The following is a 21,856-nucleotide window of genomic DNA, read 5'->3' on the forward strand; positions in this document are numbered from 1 at the left end:
ATATAACTGATAGATCCAGACGTGTGGGGAGAGGGGGGGTGGGGGTAGGGCAGGCGCCACCTGTTGAGTGTGGTATACATCGCCCCCCACCCCCCTATCCCCACCCACCGTAGCCCACTCCAGCAGACGACGACCGACGGCCGTGCAGCCCCTTTCGCCCCTCCGCGAGCAGCTAGTTCAGTAAAGTGCAGTGCAGCGCAGTGTTTGCAGAGTGGAGTGGGTCCCGTATATAAGCGGCGGTGGGGAGCGCGCCGGCCGCGGTTGCTCCGAACGCAGCGCCACAGCGGCGACGCGGCGACACTCAGTACTCAGTAGCGGGCCCGACAGCGCGCCGAACACACGCGACTCCACTCGACGCAGCGCGCAGCCAATCACCTGACGAGACCGGCCGACGCTCCGTCCGCCACCGCCACCGCCCCCGCCCGCACAGACGCCACCGCCCGACGCAACGCCGGCGGCGCACACACGAGCATCCGACAGACGCCCTAGCGGGACGACGCCAGATCCCGACGACAACAGTCACCTCTGTAAGTCCCGCGACAAAAGTACTTAGCCTAACGCCGTGCCGGCTAAGCGTCTTAACATCAGGGTGGATTCGAGATCGCGATGTTCTCCTTCTGCTTCGACTGGTACCTTCCCGATCAACACCTTTCTTTTTTCAATTGTTGTTGTTTCGATGGTTATGGACTTATTTGTAGGGTACTTCGAGGTCTGGGCTAGGTTGACAGGCCATATTGGTGCGTCAGTGAAACACAAAGTGTTTGTACTACGCATATAAATGCGAAAAAAACCTACAAGCTCCAGAACATTAGGTAGCTGATAAAAACGTTGTACAGACGAAGATAAATGTGTAAAAAGGCAACTGGAGATCGATGAAAGCGCGAAACGCGACTTGACAAAAATAAAATCCCGGTTGCTGTAATTTTCCAAGGAATTTAATTCACTGACACGAAGCTCAACCACAGTTAACACGAATGAAGTAACGAATAGCCATAGTTTCGTTGTGTGATGAGTAAACCGTCTAAAGTGTCCTGATAATCTATTATTTTTAATATATAAGTCGCGTATTCCGTAGTTATATTTACTTCTTCGATGTAAACTCCAATTTTACCACTGCGGAATGGTGCTTCGTAGTTGCTGATATGTGTCATGGCGTTAACAGGAAGAATATCCCCCCCACCAGGAACCCCCACCCCCATATTCGTTCGGGGATATCGACACTTTTATAATGAAAATATACATCATTGTGTGACGGCGTAGTTGCCATACCAATTAGCAGTGTCACTGGTCAAAGCTGACGGGCTGTATCGTATTCTTGAGTACGATCCCATCTTGCCAGTTTCTCTCTTCACACGGATACGACATACGAGTTTTTCCTCGCCGTGGTGGAAGCTCTATTTCCGACAGTCTAGCCGGTTAGCTATTCCATTTTCCGGGCACAGTACCTTTGCATGAAGTGCCTCCGCGGTGGCGCACGAGCCGAAGGTCTCCGCTTCGAACCTTGAAGAAAAAGTCACATAGAAAAAGTCTAGTAGAAAAAACCACATAGAAAAAAATCTTGTAGAAAAAGTCATTACCAACGTCATACGGTATGCGAGGAGAGGAAAATTTGTAGCGTACAGGCTGTGCGCAGTTGAACTGGGTTCGTTTTCAAATTGGTGTATGGGGTCCAATGTGTAGTAAGCGTGTAAGGCACTGTTGACGGTATCCTCCTCGTGGGAAGCGGACGTTAGGTTCGGCCAGTATTTCGCTGTTTTCTGCCCACCTGCGGGCAGCGGGCTTAACCTTTCCCCTTGCCATTGGCGTCCGCGTGTGTTACCAGAGAGCCATCGTTCGCTGAGACGAATCACGTTTCTCTCCTCCTCTTACGCTCGCCGAAGATGAGAGGGGGGGGGGGGCAGAATGATTGTTCTATGTAACATCTAATTTCTCTTATTTTGTCCCCGATTGAAGCTGTGCAGTGACTGAGACACCGGACTCGCATACTGGGAACCGCGGTTCGTGTTCCGCCACCCTGATTTAGCTTTTCGTCGGTTTCCAAAAATCGATATATGTGTAGTCGGGGATCGATTTTTTTTTTTTTCAAAAAGTCTCGGCTGATTTCTTCTCCCTTTGTTCTTCATACAAGTTTCTGCCTTGCGCCTAGTGACATCGCCTTTGACGAACGTTAGGCTATAAATTCAATTTTTCCTTTTAATTTTACAGCCTCGGTCATTACCTGACACGAATAATATAGAAAGTAATATGTTTACAGACTGAGTTCGGATTTTGGATTTCAGAATTTTAAGACTAAGGCTCTGCCCTATGCGCAATTATTTACGGTGCATCACACTGGACACTGTTTTTCTGCGACTCTCTATCGAGACAACAAAATTGTCCTCTGCCGAATCCTATAGATCTTCTTTTAATCTTCTGTCCCTAACATCGATACAAGATCTCAGACAGACGAGCTATACTCACGACTCGGTCTCACGAGGGTCCTCTACGTGGAGGTATAACAATTCTCAAGATGCCCCCGACAAATCGCACTCTCGCATTTGCCTGTTTCTAGACTGGTCTAGAAACTTGGGGATTCAGATTTTGATCCGTCTGCGGCTAGGTTTATGTGGACGTTCCAACTCCAGACAAATAGTCCTCGCTACTTGGCAACCGTGACTGAGTACAGATGCTGGACGCGTTACCAAACTATACTGACTCTTATTGTCTCTTTATACAGACATTGTTATTTATATCCAGTGACATCGGCCAAGTTTTAGATAAGACTCACATCATCTCTACTCTTCCTCCAATGCGTAACCACTCTCTAGAGACATAATCATATTCAAGCGTTCACAACAATAGGACCACACTACTAAGCATCAAAGCTATTCGCCACAGCCGCACTACAAAGGTAAACACTCTAAACTTCTTAACTGGTCGGAAGAACGTAACAGAAACCAACCCCCGCCAGACTCTGGGATTGCACAGAATCTCTGACCTAGCTTCCTGATTAGTGGCTGAAGTGCAGGAAGCGAGCCCTTCTACGATCATAGCTAGTAGCACCTGACGAGAACGAGTACAGTAGTCACCAGAATACTGTGCGCAGAAAAGTTGAACAGTTAACGCCACTACAAAATCAGGAATACACGAGTATCTACTACATGTGTGGCAAATTAGTTCCACTCCCGAACGTCAACAAGCAAAGAACCATTTTAAAATTTCTTCCTTCAATGATAAAGGAACACAGGACATGTTGATGTTCAAGGTAAATCCGTACTTGCATATCTGCGACGGTGACAGCATATCGTTTTTAGTAAACAAAAAAAAATGATTTTGTTATATCACCTCCATTTTGTGGAACGTATATGGTCAGCATTAACCTGCACTGTGTATAGCGTCATGGCGTCTTCTGTGCCTTAAGGATGCAATTTCTGTTGACACATCTTCATCTTTATCGAAGGAAGGAGTAATCATACTGCTAATCATGTGAATTTCGCAGTTTTTGTTTTAGTGTTTTAACTGTTTATGTGTTTTCTTTCTGTGGTAAGACTCAGTCTGGAATTTAGACGAGTGTGAAAACCGCCTAAAATCCACAGGCTGCCCAGGGTACGAGAGCATGTTTCTTCTGCTAGCACGTTTATCTTTCCCTTACTTCGCCTTACATTGCGGCCCGATTCCCAGAGAACAGATGCCAACAGTTATTTAAACACCATAACTGACAAGCCTGCAACGTATAAACAGAACGAAAATTCATTGACAGTATGAAAGAGAAATTAACAGACTCCACGCATTGTCTACAGGTTGAAACTCCCTTTCCGGATGGTCAGATAGAGTGATGGTCGTAGATTCACCGCTTTCCGTAACATGGAGTCGCTGTGTGGCTGTGGCTAATATCTGTACGCCGTCGTAATTTACAGCATGACCGGCATATCTAAAGTGATCAGCCACTGCTTACTCGTTCGGCTGAAGTACCTGTGTTTACTGCTGTTTGACACATTGCTCCTGACACTGCGTGTGGTTTGTCCTCTACAGCATTTACCATACTGACACGGAGTTTTATAAATACTCGCTTTTCCTAAGGTAGGTCGTTCTTATCGCTTCATAACCCGGGCCGGTGGGAGGGAAATCACTTCCACTACAATACGCGCACTGTAACTTGGCACTTCGCGCAGGGTACGCTGGGCGCGGAGGATAGGCAGAATGCATTACACATGTTCCCAGCAGCAACTGCGCGAGGCTACAGTGCGCCAATAGTACGACATTTTTCTTTTCATCTTCATGATTCCTTAAAGCTGTTATCGTACACCCGCCGAAGAACCTTCAAGAATAATTTTGGTTGCATTTATTTTCACCATATGGATAACTGTCAACTTGGACCCCATAAGAGTGGTAAGTTACCGTGTCTCGCTCATTTCAATTCGCAGATATTCCACTGGCTAATCCTTGAAAAATCTTCACTTGGACGAAATGAGTTCGTTATAAAGAAAAGTAATCATATTTACGTGAGGTATTAATACACATAAAATGGCAGAGATTAGTTTGAGAAACTGGGAATGCTAACAACACTCTCATTGTACGTTTAATTATTGTAGTTGACAAAATTAGCACTCAGTCTTCCATTCTAGCATGAGGCTAGTTGATATTCATACGTGCAACACCACGGATTTACTGTTATTTACATCACACTGCAATGAAGCAAATGTTTGTCACAGAAAGTGGCGAACCACAGAGTGTCAAAAATCTTTACTAATCCGGGAGCAGAAACCAAATGATCGGTAGACACCAGAGACGAGGTCGAGTGTCAGAGTTTTCTTATTTCCAAAAGAAAGCAATGTCCGTTAGGGACTTATTATTTTCAGTTTATTTGATATTGGTTAATTTCGAGTTTTTCAGTCATTATCAAGTGACATTCACACAAGCTCTATGGAACACGTCGAAACAGGCGTGACAAACAAATTACTCCACCAATGGACTGATTTGTATGTCGCATGTCTTGCGACGTGTTGCATAGTTGTCATCTGAATGTCGCTCGTTAATGACAATGACATCGCAACTGACCATCAGCAAATTAACTAAAAATGACGAACAATCTTTTCACTTGAAAAATATGTCAAGGCTGTGGAGCCAAGTACAAGCAGAAAACCTCTCTAAAACTCCTTAGATATAAAGCATGAATTTTCAAACATTTCAATCACGAGTATACAGTTATATTTTAGTAAATATGTCTTACACGTTGCAGAAGAAAGAACTAAGGACTCGAGCGTCCTTGTTGATGTCCTCTACACTGTACACTAGTGTGGCTGCGCGGTAACAAAGTCAGGGTTGCGAGTACCCACTGGCAGAAGACGAAGAAGGAAACTAGGTAGACGAGGTTACTTGTATACGGCTGTCCCGTGGTTAAGGAGCTTTCAACACGCTGAACTTAAAGCGAGGACTATGTAAGGCACGGAAAGGACAGTGAGAAGAAGCAAGGGCGGCGCAAAGGCCGCCAATCCTGTGATGTGCAGACAGGCGGGAGGCGGTGCCTCACGTCCGTCATGAGGATGGGCTTCCGTCGTCGAAACTTCCTCAGTCGCTTCCCCAACTTAGGCGTCATAGTCCTCCCAGCTGGGTCCTGCGACTCGACAACAGGTCACGATTTAGAGCACGTCTTCGTTTCGAGAAGCACTATGGAACTTAACATCTGAGGTCATCAGTCCCCTAGAACTTAGAACTACTTAAACCTAACTAACCTAAGGACATCACACACATCCATGCCAGAGGCAGGATTCGAACATGCGACCGTAGCGGCCACGCGGTTCCAGACTATAGCGCCTAGAACCGCTCGGCGACACCGGCCGGCTGTGAAAAACCAGTTTCCCTCTAATATCACCGCAGATTTGTGACAGAAAATGGAATAACTTACATCGTCATTACTTTTTAAAATATTGTAATCTGTATATATACCTGAGTGTACTCGTGTATTCCCGTGGAAAGCTTGAGTACCACTGCCGCTGGTCAGTGGCTCAGAATCTGGTCGCAAAAATCTTTTGACCGTTTACCCAATAACATAAACTGTTTGATAGGTAGCAACAAAAATTTCAAATCTCGTCTATTATCATTTCTTCTGGATAACGACTTATTTTCCGCAGGAGAATTTTCATTTGAAAACTGGTAGCGCATGCAGCTAAAAAACCTAATTTTAAGTGTATCATTCGTTTACAAGTATAACACCAAAAACTAAATTCATTAAATTTCAACCTGTATACCATTTACGAGGGCAGTTCAATAAGTAATGCAACACACTTTTTTCTCGGCCAATTTTGGTTGAAAAAACCGGAAATTTCTTGTGGAATATTTTCAAACATTCCCGCTTCGTCTCGTATAGTTTCATTGACTTCCGACAGGTGGCAGCGCTGTACGGAGCTGTTAAAATGGCGTCTGTAACGGATGTGCGTTGCAAACAATGGGCAGTGATCGAGTTTCTTTTGGCGGAAAACCAGGGCATCTCAGATATTCATAGGCGCTTGCAGAATGTCTACGGTGATCTGGCAGTGGAAAAAAGCACGGTGAGTCGTTGGGCAAAGCGTGTGTCATCATCGCCGCAAGTCAAGCAAGACTGTCTGATCTCCCGCGTGCTGGCCAGCCGTGCACAGCTGTGACTCCTGCAATGGCGGAGCGTGCGAACACAATCGTTCGAGATGATCCACGGATCACCATCAAACAACTCAGTGCTCAGCTTGACATCTCTGTTGGTAGTGCTGTCACAATTGTTCACCAGTTGGGATATTCAAAGGTTTGTTCCCGCTAGGTCCCTCGTTGTCTAACCGAACACCATAAAGAGCAAAGGAGAACCATCTGTGCGGAATTGCTTGCTCGTCATGTGACTGAGGGTGACAATTTCTTGTCAAAGATTGTTACAGGCGATGAAACATGGGTTCATCACTTCGAACCTGAATCAAAACGGCAATCAATGGAGTGGCGCCACACCCACTCCCCTACCAAGAAAAAGTTTAAAGCCATACCCTCAGCCGGTAAAGCCATGGTTACAGTCTTCTGGGACGCTGAAGGGGTTATTCTGTTCGATGTCCTTCCCCATGGTCAAACGATCAACTCTGAAGTGTATTGTGCTAATCTTCAGAAATTGAAGAAACGACTTCAGCGTGTTCGTAGGCACAAAAATCTGAACGAACTTCTCCTTCTTCATGACAACGCAAGACCTCACTCAAGTCTTCGCACCCGAGAGGAGCTCACAAAACTTCAGTGGACTGTTCTTCCTCATGCACCCTACAGCCCCGATCTCGCACCGTCGGATTTCCATGTTTGGCCCAATGAAGGACGCAATCCGTGGGAGGCACTACGCGGATGATGAAGAAGTTATTGATGCAGTACGACGTTGGCTCCGACATCGACCAGTGGAATGGTACCGTGCAGGCATACAGGCCCTCATTTCAAGGTGGCGTAAGGCCGTAGCATTGAACGGAGATTACGTTGAAAAATAGTGTTGTGTAGCTAAAAGATTGGGGAATAACCTGGTGTATTTCAATGCTGAATAAAACAACCCCTGTTTCAGAAAAAAAATGTGTTGCATTACTTATTGAACTGCCCTCGTAGTAACTAGCATGCAGCCATACTCACAATCGAATAATTTATACATAGGCTATTAACGGATTCGTTTCACACCATTCTAATATAAATCGTACAAATTATCTACGGAAATTGTAACGACTAACTGACCAACTGGAAACTGGCTATCAGCAGATCGAGCTAAACCTAGGTATTGCGTTAGCTTTGCCTACATCTACATAGATAGTCCGCAAGCCACCTTACGGCGCATGCCGGTGGGTCATTTCCTTTCCTGTTCCACTCGCAAATAGAGCGAGGGAAAACGACTGTCTGTATGCCTCCGTATGAACCCTATTTTATCGTATCGTATCTTCGTGGTCCTTACGCGTGACGTATGTTGGCCGGAGCAGAATGGTTTGCCATTCAGCTTCAAATGCCGGTTCTCTAAATTTTCTCAATAGTCTTTCTCGAAAAGAACGTCGCCTTCCCTCGAAAGATTTCCATTTGAGTTCCTGAAGCATCTCAAATTGTTCAAATGGCTCTGAGCACTATGAGACTTAACATCTGAGGTCATCAGTCCCCTAGAACTTGGAAGTCCTTAAACCTAACTAACCTAAGGACATCACACACATCCATGCCCGAGGAAGGATTCGAACCTGAAGCATCTCCGTAACACTTGCGTGAAGTAACAAATCTAACAGCCTGCCTCTGAATTGCTTCAATGTCTTACTTCAATCCGAGCTGGTACGGATCCCAAACACTCGAGTAGTACTCAAGAATAGGTTGCACCAGCATCCTATATATTGTCTCCTTTATAGGTGAACCACTCTTTCTTAAAATTCTCCCAACAAACCGAAGTCGACCAATCACCTTCCCTACCACAGTTCGCACATGCTCCTTCCATCTCATATAGCTTTGCAACGTTATGCCCAGACATTTAAACGACTTAACTTTATGAAGCAGGATTCTAGTAATACCGTACCCGAACATTAGAGGTTTCATCTTCCCGCTCATCAGCATTAACTTACATTTTTACACATTTAGGGCTAGCTTCCATTCACCACACCAACTGGAAATTTTGTCTAAGTCGTCTTGTATGTTCCTACAGTCACTCCACTTCGACACCTTACCGTACCCACGGCATCATCAGCAAACAACGCTGTCCACCAAATCATTTATGTATATAGAGAACAACAACGGTCCTATCACAGTTCCCTGGGGCATTCCGGACGATACTGTTGTCTCTGATGAACAGTCGCCGTCGAGAACAACGTGCTGCGTTCTATTATTTAAGAAGTCTTCGAGCCACTCACGTATCTGTGGACGTATTCCATGTGCTTGTACCTTTGTTGACAGCCTGCAATGGGCACCGTGCCAAATGCTTTCCGGAAATCTGGAAATATGGAACCTGCCTGTTGCCCTTCATCCATAGTTCGCAGTGCATCATGTGAGGAAAGGGCAAGCTGAGTTTCGGAAGAGCGATGCTTTCTAGAACCATGCTGATTGATGGACATAACCTTCTCACTCTCAAGAAAATTTATTATATTCGTACTGAGAATATGTGTAAGGATTCTGCAGCAAACAGAAGTTAGGGATATTGGCCTGTAATGTTGCGGGTCCGCGCTTTTGCCCTTCTTATACACAGTTGTCACTTGCGCCTTTTTCCAGTTGCTTGTGACTTTGTGCTGGGCGACACATTCACGATAAATGCAAGCTAGGTAATGGTCCAGTGCCGTAGCATATTTTTTGTAAAATAGAACTGGGATTCCATCCGGACCTTGTCATTTATTTACTTTCAAATCTTTTAGTTGTTTCTCTACGCCATACGGGAGACTGTCCGATGGTCAAATGACGGTATGGTTGTACGATTCTCCTGTGTGAACGATTCCTTGTACTGAAATTTAAAATTTCGGCTTTCGTTTTGCTTTTGCGACACCAGGCTGATCAACGAAGGACTGATTGGAAGCCTTAGACCCGCTTAGCGGTTTTACATAAGACCAGAATATCCTCAGGTTCTCTGCCAAATCTTTTGCTAAAGTGTGATGGTGGTGGTAGTTGTATGCTTCGCGCATAGATCTTTTCACAGACGCCCGAATACCTATTAACCTTCGCTTGTGGTCATTTGTGCGTCCCATTTTGAACCGTGAGTGCGACAGCCCCTCCTTCGTCAGCATCCTCCGAATTTCATTATTAAACCATGATGGGTCTTTTCCAGTCTTTACTCACTTACTAGGCACATAACTCTCCAGACCACGATTTACAATCTGCTTCCACTTTGCCCTTTACATCCATCTTAGTGGAACTAAATGATGCTAATAACTGCTTATCTGCTCTACCTAGCAGAAACACTTAGTCTTCTTGACCGATTTATTAACTTTGGTAATCACAGTTGCTATAATGACACCGTGATCGCTAATCCCCGTTGCTGCACTGATTCTGTCGATAAGATCCGGCCTATTTGTAGCTACAAAGTTTAAGATATTTCCATTGCGTGTGGGCTGCCAAGCTAGCTGTTCAAAACAGTTCTCAGAAAACGTGTTCGAAAGCATTTCGCATGACTGTGTGTATCCCCCGCAATGAATCCATAGACATCCCAGTCTATAGCCGGCAGGTTAAATTCGCCTCCAACTAATAGTCTGGGTATTTACACGCTACTAACAGTAGACTTTCTTTGAATGACTCTGGAACTGTCACAGTGCAGTCGGGTGGCCGGTAAAAACTGCCAACAACTACCTTGGTTTCACCTACACCTGTTATACGCGACCAGACGGCTTCACTGTCACACTCAACTTCGACCTCAGTAGAAGCAATGAAAATTCCCCCCCCCCCCCCCTCCCCCCTGCGGTCTGTAATCTGTACTTCCGAAATACGTTCCACGACTTCCTAAGTATCTTCGAGCTTTTCATTTAAGGTTTCAGCCAGCGCTCGATCCCAACAATAATCTGAGCGCTAGAACTTTCCTGGGCGGCAGTAAATTCGGGAACTTTATCACGAATGCTTCGACAATTTACCGATAAAACTGTGACAGTCAAAGTGTCTTTACTCTGCACGCCGTCTGACTCCCATTGCTGCCTTGTGGAAGTTATCTCACGACCAGGAAATAACGTCGCAGAATAACTTATTACCCATATTTTTTTATGATCTCTTTTCACCTACTACTTACTCTCTAGGTACAAACAAAATTTTTTTCAATCATCAGGTTAATCACGTATGTAATCCGGTGGTTACTTGTTATAAGTCCATCAACCGCTAATTAAAAAAGTAAATATAAAACCAGCACGCACCCACGACCTGTCGGGACGACAGAACTTCTGTTTCTTTTGCAGAGAATACATATAGAGGGAAGTCGAACTAAAACGTGGAAAAATGTTTCTTAAAAACTATTGCTATGCGGTCTACGCATAATGGTGTAATGAATATCAGAAGCTGTACGTCGTTTACGCTTGAAATGGCTACAAATTTACGACTTACACAGTAATGCCGGTAGTTCGGAAAAGAAAGTTGCGGCCTAGCCAGTTATACCGCTGCGCAGCTATGCTGTTGCCAGCGACAAACGATGATCCTGGGAGTGCTCAACGTAGCGATACAACTTCTCAGAAGTCAGTCAGTCGGCTTCGGTGCGCGCCGGTGACTCACCCACTGCCGGCAATCTGTTGGTCGCCTCTTGACTACGGGACATCAGCTGTGACGCAAACGTTCTCGCCAGCTAGCCCTGAAATTCTGCCGGGCGCATGAGAATGTCAAACACAGACGCGGGACTCCGTAACAACGTTATCTGGCGTGCATCTCACACGTCTCTTAGGTGCTAACATACACTACTGTCCATTAAAATTGCTACACCACGAAGATGACGTGCTACAGACGCGAAACTTAACCGACAGGAAGAAGATGCTGTGATATGCAAATGATAAGCTTTTCAGAACATTCACACAAGGATGGCGCCGGTGGCGACACCTACAACGTGTTGACATCAAGAAAGTTTCTAACCGATTTCTCATACACAAACAGAAGTTGACCGGCGTTGCCTGATGAAACGTTGTTCTGACGCCTCGTGTAAGAAGGAGAAATGCGTACCATCACGTTTCCGACTTTGATAAAGGTCGGGTTGTAGGCTATCGTGACATTGCTGCTCGCGCTGGTCGAGATCCAACGGCTGTTAGCAGAATATGGAATCGGTGGGTTCAGGAGGGTAATACGGAACACCGTGCTGGATCCCAACGGCCTCGTATCACTAGCAGTCGAGATGACGGGCATCTTATCCGCATGGCTGTAACGGATCGTGCAGCCACGTCTCGATCACTGAGTCAACAGATGGGGACGTTTGCAAGACAACAACAATCTGCACGAACAGTTCGACGACGTGGCTGCGGTTACCCTCGACGCTGCATCACAGACAGGAGCGCCTGCGACGGTGTACTCAACGGTGAACCTGGGTGCACGAATGGCATAACGACATTTTTCTCGGATAAATCCAGGTTCTGTTTACAGCATCATGATGGTCGCATCCGTGTTCGGCGACATCGCGGTGAACGCACATTGGAAGCGTTTATTCGTCACGCCATACTGGCGTATCACCCGGCGTGATGGTATGGGGTGCCATTGGTTACACCTATCGGTCACCTCTTGTTCGCGTTGACGGGCCTTTCTGGATACCGAAAATGTTCGACTGCTGCCCTGGCCAGCACATTCTCCAGATCGCTCACCAATTGAAAACGTCTGGTCAATGGTGGCCGAGCAACTGGCTCGTAACAATACGCCAGGCACTACTCTCGATGAACTGTGGTATCGTGTTGAACCTGCATGGGCAGCTGTACCTGTACACGCCATCAAAGCTCTGTTTGACTCAATGCCCAGGCGTATCAAGGCCGTTATTACGGCCAGAAGTGGTTGTTCTGGGTACTGATTTCTCAGGATCTATGCACCCAAATTGCGTGAAAATGTAATCACATGTCAGTTCTAGTATAATATATTTGTCCAATGAATACCCGTTTATCATCTGCATTTTTTCTTGGTGTAGCAATTTTAATGGCCAGTAGCGTATTCAATACCATACGCTGATAATTGTTCATTTACGTCGTTGCTTTACCATTTCGTGAGGATAGATACAAGGTAAAGGCAAATTTGAAAGTCACGGAACTCAAAACCGCGACCTTCAGTTCATGCAGTGGCTGAGATATCCCTGTGCAATTATGTGATAGTCTCTTACGAGTATGAGTGATGGAATATTTCCAAACTGTGCGGCACCTGAAGCACAAGAGCATGAAACTCGAGAGTAACCGGTTGAGGGTAAATCTAATGGAGGAGTAGTGGCAACCGGATATTTGTGGCAAGCCGAGACCCAATCGGTGTTATCTGCTTTTCGTGAGCAGCCGTCTTAGACAGTAGGTTACCTGAAACGAATGCTGGTCTCACTCTCACTGTTACTTTTGTGTCCACCTGTGCTTACCGAGCACCACTGCCACGGGTTCTGCCATGTGGTGTGTGGGAATAGCGCCTCTAGTAGAAAAATGAAAGTCAGGAAAAATAGTTCAAATGGCTCTGAGCACTATGGGACTTAACTTCTGAGGTCATCAGTCCCCTAGAATGTATAACTACTTAAACCTAACTAACCTAAGGACATCACACACATCCATGCCCGAGGCAGGATTCGATAGAACAAGAGTTATCTTATTTGTCAGCAGCGAGCGGCGCAGACAGCAGTCATCGCAGCTTACGGTATTGTGTGCTACAGCTCTTGCAAGCCCCATATTTCATCCACAACAGTACACTTCACTGCATTTCACACGTGACAGCCTCGACCGTACCTAGCAACATTCTAAAGCATAATTATTCAAGTTGAGAAGGCGCGCCTCTCAGCCATTCTGCCAAGTCAATAACAGTCTTAAACTTTGTATGGAAATTTCATTAGCGAATCCTATCCTTGAGAGGTAACTTCACATTCCGAAAAAAAACAGGATATAACTTGTTCAATTCATAACTAAAAGTGCCATTGTGATTTCGCAGAATTTTTGCAAAATAAATAATAACTTTCGTTAGTTTCATGTTTTTCTTACACTAACTAGCACTACTCCAGTACCCAAGTATCCCACTAGTTACGTAAGAAATTTTGTGAATTTTTGTGTCATTTCCTTACAGCGGACGACTCCAGAAGATATTTATTGCTGAAAGTTTTTCAGGCATTTCTCTTTAGATCGTTAGGAGCGTCTGTCTGACCTCTGTAGTAGTGTGGGGGTGGAAATTGCATCTTGCAGGAGGCACTGGGTAAAAGGGTACATCTCAGATTAATCTGTTGCGCAGAATAACAGAATAGCAGATCAACCCCACACCTCAGATCGGTAATAGCGAAACGCGATTTTCGAAAACTGTCAATGCGCAAAGGAAAGTAATGTTTTTCTGTACTGTCTAAGTGAAAAATAAAAAACTTTCTCCATATCACTGTTATTTTCTACGCGATCACAATTACAAGTGATTACCGAACACACGATGTTACAGAATCACTTGTCAATGGAAATTAAATAATAGTCAAGTGACGAAAGTATTATGATCTAGACACATCCACCTATCTATCGCTTGCGCCTTGTCCCGCGGTTACGCAGGGTCGGCCATGGTTAATCGGATTTGGCACGTTAAGTGTAAGGGGTGGCTGGATGCCCTTCCTGCTGCCACCCCGTACCCCCCCCCCCCCCCCCCCCACCCCAGGATGGAATTAGTTCAAATGGTTCAAATGGCTCTAAGCACTATCGGACTTAACTTCTGAGGTCATCAGTCCCCTAGAACTTAGAACTACTTAAATCTATCTAACATAAGGACATCACACACATCCATGCCTGAGGCAGGATTCGAACCTGCGACCGTAGCGGTCGCGCGGTTCCAGAGTGAAGCCCCTAGAACCGCTCGGCTACTCCGGCCGGCAAAGTCAGGAAAAAACACAGGACCTACTGAGCGGAATGAATAACGACATGAAAAAAAAAAAAATTCAGGGGAAATGGCAACGCTATACGTAGCCTTCGAAATGGCATCTGTAACGGAGCTGGGTTCCAAGCAGACAGCTTAGTTTCTTATGGCGGAAAACCAGAGCATTGCAAGTATTCAAAGGTGCTTGGAGAATGTCTGCAGAGACCTGGCAGTGAACAAAAGCACAGAGTGTCTTTGGGCGAGGCGTCTGTAATCATCGCAACGAGGCCGCGCAAACCCGTCAGACATCCCGCATGCTGGCCGGCCGCACACTGCTGTCTCTCCTGCAATGTTCGAACGTGGGGACACTCCCACTCGAGGTGATCGACGGATCGCAATCAGAATTCTCGCTGCACGTCTGGACGTCTGTGTTGGAAGTGCTGACCAGTGGAGTAGTAGCACGCGTGCATACAGGCTCTCGCGCTACGGTGGCTTAACGCCGTCGCATTCAGCGGAGAGTCTGGTGAAAAATAGGGTTTGTGCCAAAAGAGTGGGGAATAACACGACGTATTAGAATCGTGAATAAAACCAACCTGTTTTCAGAAGAAAATGTGTGTCGTCACTTGTTGAACGGCCCTCGTACTAGGAAGGATTTGGGGTGATCGCAATAGAGAACAGTTAGCAGCCGGCCGAAGTGGCCGTGCGGTTCTAGGCGCTGCAGTCTGGAACCGCGAGACCGCTATGGTCGCAGGTACGAATCCTGCCTCGGGCATGGATGTGTGTGATGTCCTTAGGTTAGTTAGGTTTAACTAGTTCTAAATCCTAGGGGACTGATGACCTCAGAAGTTGAGTCCCATAGTGTTCAGAGCCATTTGAACCATTTTGAACAGTTAGCAGACCACTTTCTCAACAAACACACCAGAAAATAATTTACCTGTTTTAGGCGCACCGGCCCCGGATCTAATCCGCCCGGCGGATTGACGACGAGAGCCGGTGTGCCGGCCAGCCTGGATGTGGTTTTTTAGGCAGTTTTCCACATCCCGCTAGGTGAATACCGGGCTGGTCCCCATGTTCCGCCTGTTACACAGCTCGCAGACATCTGAACACGTTCACACTATTTCATGGATTCCACTAGACACAGACAGTTGGGGTACACTAATTCCATGCCGGCTGGAGTGGCCGAGCGGTTCTAGGCGCTTCAGTCTGGAACCGCGCGACCGCTACGGTCGCAGGTTCGAATTCTGCCTCGGGCATGGATGTGTGTGATGTCCTTAGGTTAGTTAGGTTTAATTAGTTCTAAGTTCTAGGCGACTGATGACGTCAGATGTTAAGTCCGATAGTGCTTAGAGCCATTTGAACCATTTGAACTAATTCCATCCTGGGGGGGTGGGGGGGGGGGGGTACGGGGTGGCGGCAGGAAGGGCATCCAGCCACCCCTTACACTTAACGTGCCAAATCCGATTAACCATGGCCGACCCTGCGTAACCGCGGGACAAGGCGCAAGCGATAGATAGATAGATGTGTCTAGATCATAACACTTTCGTCACTTGACTATTATTTAATTTCCATTGACAAGTGATTCTGTAACATCGTGTGTTCGGTAATCACTTGTAATTGTGATCGCGTAGAAAATAACAGTGATATGGACACAGTTTTTTTTCACTTAGACAGTACAGAAACACATTAGTTTGCTTTGCGCATTGACAGTTTTCGAAAATCGCGTTTCGCTATTACCGATCTGAGGTGTGGGGTTGATCTGCTATTCTGTTATTCTGCGCAACAGATTAATCTGAGATGTACCCTTTTACCCAGTGCCTCCTGCAAGATGCAATTTCCACCCCCACACTACTACAGAGGTCAGACAGACGCTCCTAACGATCTAAAGAGAAATGCCTGAAAAACTTTCAGCAATAAATATCTTCTGGAGTCGTCCGCTGTAAGGAAATGACACAAAAAGTCACAAAATTTCTTACATAACTAGTGGGATACTTGGGTACTGGAGTAGTGCTAGTTAGTGTAAGAAAAACATGAAACTAACGAATGTTATTATTTATTTTGCAAAAATACTGAGAAATCACAATGTCACTTTTAGTTATGAATTGAACAAGTTATATCCTGGTTTTTTTTTCGGAATGTGAAGTTACCTCTCAAGGATAGGATTCGCTAATGAAATTTCTATACAAAGTTTAAGATTGTTATTGACTTGGCAGAATGGCTGAGAGGCGCGCCTTCTCAACTTGAATAATTATCCTTTAGAATGTTGCTAGGTACGGTCGAGGCTGTCACGTGTGAAATGCAGTGAAGTGTACTGTTGTGGATGAAATATGGGGCTCGCAAGAGCTGTAGCACACAATACCGTAAGCTGCGATGACTGCTGTCTGCGCCGCTCGCTGCTGACAAATAAGATAACTCTCGTTCTATCTGGATTGACCTTGATGAAGTCAAGGAATCCTGTTCGCCCCTAGTCTAACAATTCGCGTGGTACACCGGTCAGATAACCAGTCCACCGCGATGCCACTCAAAATTCGCTCGCGGCGCGTTTAACTGTAACTCTGTCCATTCACACTGCACAATAAGTGTGTCGGCCAACACAGTGAACAACGCTTAACCGCAAGGACTTCGATTCGCTCTTGACAGAGGTGTTCTCCCAGTGAAATACTGAGGAGAGACTTGTTGCTCGCTCCAACGGAATGACGCCTCTCCACGCCAGACGTTAAGGGGTATATCTTTCGGTCTCTTCCGTTATTCCTTCAGCTCAAGGCGTCAGAAATATCGTCTGCCAATCAGCATTGCTCTTCTAAAACGGGAGAATGACGTTTCGTTTAAGGCGACCTATCCAGAAACCTGTAGCATTGGCGTTTGGCGTTTGCTGTCTCCCTGTGAAAATCTCTGAAACTGCGTGCTATGTGTAAAGAATGCGTAGGCTGGCCGCTCCCACACAGTGTAGCGGAATTTGCTTTTAAGCCGAACACGGGGTCGTTCCCCCCTTTCACTCGGGCCCACACTGTCCGCTACACGGGCGGTCACCGGCCGACATAGGCTGGGTCGTCCTCTGAAGGGCCTGGCGTCACGTTGTACGGTTTCTCTCCCGAACTAAAAGCTTCTGTGACCGTCGTGTCTGGAATGTATGTGTGTACGCCAGCCTCGAGTATTTCAGCCACGGTGCGCTTACTTGTTAATTGCATATCGTTCACGTGAATTCATACAACAACGACTTTATCTTATCGAGTTTTGGTTCGAATGAAGCGTCTTGATGTGCGGAATATGATTGTGAGGGCGAGAATATGTAAGCAATGAAGGTCAGGAGACCACGACGTCTTACACCGAGTATCATCCGGCAGTCCAGATTTAGAGAATAACTGCTGAAAGCAGGTGCCGGTGTGGGAACTGCGTCATTCGTCTAGCACCCCAGCAACCCTAGTGTTCCTCCCTTAAATATTTTCAACCACTCTGGAAGTACTTGAGGTTAACGGCTGCGACTGTGCCGAGTTCCCCTCTTTAACCGGCGTTAGGTGCGGTCGGAGCTGCAGAGCCTCCGGCAGGAGCAGAGCGTGTCGGCCGTTCGTCGCCTCGGCCTGGAAGGGCGTGGGCGGAGGAGGCGGGGCGGCTCGGCAAGTGAGAGAGACGTCCAAAGTGGCCGCCGAGGCCGGAGGGAGGGACGCGCGAGCGGCGAGGGAGCTCGCTCCGGGCGGCGGCCCACGCCGTCATTCTGAGCAAGGCCCCGGCGATCTGCAAGTGCGTCAAAAATACTTCCAGTGTAACTTTTGGGCACCACGTAAGTTACGGTGTCTTCGAACTCTTCTCGTGTACCCCGTATGGATTTGACCTTGTAAGTGACGAGATACAATGTCCCCTGAAACTGGATGCACATAAAATGAACCTGCACGCAGCAGATATTCAATTTTACGCCCATAACTTCTCATAATTGTAATCTTAATTGTTTTAAAGAAATGTTTTTCATTCTCTGTGTGTGTGTGTGAGGAGGGGGTGACATTACATAAAATATTCCCGCACATCCATCTTCCGGTTGAACATACTGTATCTCTCTGTAGTAAACAAGATCGAATCCCGCACGGTTGGTCGTGCGGTCTAAGGCCGTCGGCACACGGACCGTGCTGTCAAACGTTAACGTTGAGCGTGCCAAGTTCAGCGTGCTGCTGAACGCTCATGAACGATGCGGCTTGTGCATACGGTACGTGGGCCCCAACGTGGTATATGCGATCGCAACGCACCCCAGCGGCAGTTGAGGGATGTTTCTAGTTCGTGTATCACACTGTTTACTCAACGGGCGCGCGTAAAATTCCGACGTCAGCTCTATTAAAACGCACATTTCCTCCATCGTCCACGAAAAGGAAAGTACCATGTCCAATCAATAAGGACACAGACTTATAAAAGTTCCATTACAAACAGTGGGGTAAAAATTTGGAATACGTCTCCGCATAAGATGAACATTATTTCGTCATTCCCACATTTTAGTAAAGCCCTAAGGTCAGTCTTACTTGATCACTGTTCCTGCTCAGTAGCAGAATCTTTCCAACATGTGAGTTACGAAGCGTAAAATTAAATGAAGCTAAATATCTTTATACAAGTGGCGCAAGCTGTCCTGTAGATTAAGCCAATCGAACAAAGTTACCCCTCAAAAAAAGGTGAACTTATATTTACATAACATCAAACATTGTAATATATATTTATATTAGACTAATAATAAAGTATCAGAACCTAAAAAAACGCGAATGTTAGGGAAAAAATTTGGGATTGTCAAAACGCGATCCGCTGCCCGAACAAACAAATGAATTGAGGTCAATGACACTACCCACTACACTAAACCAACAACACACACTTTCCATCTAATCATATTGTGTTACAACTTACTGAAAACTTTAATCATAGATATGTTACTAATTGAAATTTAATTATAACAAATTGTACCAAGAACAATGCGTTTTGGGTAGATATTCAGTGTTTCGCTGCCTTCAAATAGCCTACTCTCATAATACGCAAGTTACAATAATTCTTTTGCCACGAATATGATGTTTCTCATTGTTTTATTGGAACGAATCACACAGTTAACAATGGGTTTTCCAGTGATTCTAAACTTTCTGGTGCTCAGAAACAGCATATGAAATGAATGCCAATATGGCGCCTCACAACTCTGTACTGAAGGCAGACGGCGTGCTTGTGACGTAGGTGGCGTTGTGCCATCTCATTGGTCAACGCTCAGACGCAGGCTCAGAGTATCTGACATGCCAGATATTGCTCTGCACGTTCTGAAAGACTCCCGAACGTGCTATTCCACGCTATGACGTCAGAAACTCGGCACGCTCAACGTTCCGATGCACGGTCCGTGTGCCGACGGCTTAACGCACGCCTTTTCGGGCGGGAAGGAGCGCCTGGTCCCCGGCAAGAATCAGCCCGGCGGACTTGTGTCGAGGTCCGGTGAGCCGGCCAGTCTGTGGATAGCTTTTAGGCGGTTTTCCATCTGCCATGGCGAATGCGGACTGGTTCCTCTTGTTCCGCCTCAGCTACGCTATGTCGGCGATTGCTGTGCAAACAAGTTCTCCACGTACGCGTACACCACTATTACTCTACCACGCAAACATATGGTTACACTCGTCTGGTGTGAGACGTTCCCTGGGGGGGGGGGGGGGGGGTCCACCTGGGGGTTCGGTGTGGGGCGGCGGAGGGGTGACGTGGACTGCGGTAGTCGTCGTGGGGTTGTGGACCACTGCGGCTGCGGCGGGGACGGAGCCTCTCCGTCGTTTCGAGGGCCCCGGTTAACATAAAATACAATATCATACAATAACTATAGGGAGGTTAGTACACTTAAGGAAATGCGATCAACTGCCAGTGCGGTGAAATGAAATTGTATCTCCTCTTGGGTAAGCAACTTGTGTTGCTGAAGCCACTCTTATATGGCCATAAGCCCTGGTTTTAAATAATTAGGTTAATATTTTCCTGTAATTGTGAATTATTTGAGAATAACCGTTTCAAAAGAATAAGTAGTGTTCAAAAAACTTCTAGGCGTAAGAAGTTATAGTTACGTCAACTTTTGTTCAGTATAAGTCTACAAATAGTCAAGACATTAGTGTTTCGCTGTCATTTTTTGTCATTTTGTGTCAGTTCATCTTGTCTTACGTTGACTGTATTGCGTTAGCTCGGGTGAACGCTTACGACTTTTAATTGTGAAACTACACAGTGTCAAAGTATTCAAAACGTTAATCTCATAAATACCTTCCACCTTCTCTGAAAGCAATTGTCTTTGCGAGAGGGAAAAAGTTTTTATTATTATAAAGAATGGATAGATAAAAAAATTAATTGAATCCAGGGAAGTGAGATAAGGTGCTTTAGTGGACAGGATTTAATCCAAAGCTATAACTGTGAGAACTTTAATTATTTTCGATTGTTATTTTACGGAGCGCAGCACAGAGCAGCGATCGTCATTTTTTCATTAAATCGAACGAAATTTTGCATCCGCATAGGATCTTCGAATGCCATCATTAATAAACATTGACTTTAGAACAGCTGGCAAAAAACAACTTTTGACGTGAATTTAACTTACCTGCAAGGTTGTGAAATTAATCAGGACAGGACTTGTTTAAAGACTATTGTCTTCCTTCATTGATTACTCTATAAAAGTTAAAAGATAGAAACTTTTTACGAAATTCTACTACGAACTCTGTTTTACAAAGAATTTTAAGGACAGTAAATTGTGACATCTTCTCACAAAGAAAATTAATAATTACCACACCCTGATGTCAGAAAGAAACCAGTACTAACGACAATTAACCACTACCAACTAGTCAAGAAGTATCAAGATTACGAGAGCTACCACAAATGGCGCAAACCATCGTCGGGCCCGAACAAACGACGAGAACTGGAGACCACGATTAGCAGATTAACATACAATACAATACAATACAAATGATGACAGGCAAACGAAATTAAGATTAAAGTACATGTAGGGCGCGGCTCCCGTGTCACTGATCCGTATCGGATGCGCCTGATGCCAGTAGCCGAAGCAACCCACAGACGCAATCTACAATTTTTTACCGATCGGTACGTGACTGGAACTAACACAAAGTGGAGTTGAAGTGTAGGTGTAGGCATAAAAATTGCCATCAGTGATGTGAGAGTAAATGACAACGTTGACGGAGACAGTTTCTGGTGGTGCACCGTGTGGGAGAATCTAGTTTCTGCGAGCTCTTTTGAAACACATTTGTTTGTCGCCTGACGCGGACGGCGGCGGCGAGCCGTGGCACGTGTCTTGGGATCACGCCCAGCAGAAGAGGCGTTTTTGCAGCAATTACATCGCGACGCTGGCCGAGCGCGTTACCCCGAGAAACGATCGAGCAGGGTCTAACAACAGGCTTACAACTGGCGGAGAGCACGTCACAGTTATTTAATGCTTCTTTTGTTATCCTCCATATGGCTGGGGATC

The 21,856-nt window shown here is 45.9% G+C and overlaps 1 protein-coding gene across 1 annotated transcript in view; it reads left to right on the forward strand.

Moving 5' to 3' along the window:
• Window positions 1-279: 279 nt before the first annotated feature.
• Window positions 280-21,856, forward strand: part of LOC124621998 (synaptic vesicle glycoprotein 2B) — a 394,356-nt gene continuing 372,779 nt past the window's right edge. The window contains exon 1 of the mRNA XM_047147545.1: window positions 280-527. The gene's annotated coding sequence lies outside the window, so the exon portion shown is untranslated. The remainder of the gene's footprint in view (window positions 528-21,856) is intronic.

The sequence above is a fragment of the Schistocerca americana genome, chromosome 7 (genome assembly GCF_021461395.2).
Source record: "Schistocerca americana isolate TAMUIC-IGC-003095 chromosome 7, iqSchAmer2.1, whole genome shotgun sequence".
Taxonomy (NCBI): Eukaryota; Metazoa; Arthropoda; class Insecta; order Orthoptera; family Acrididae; genus Schistocerca; species Schistocerca americana.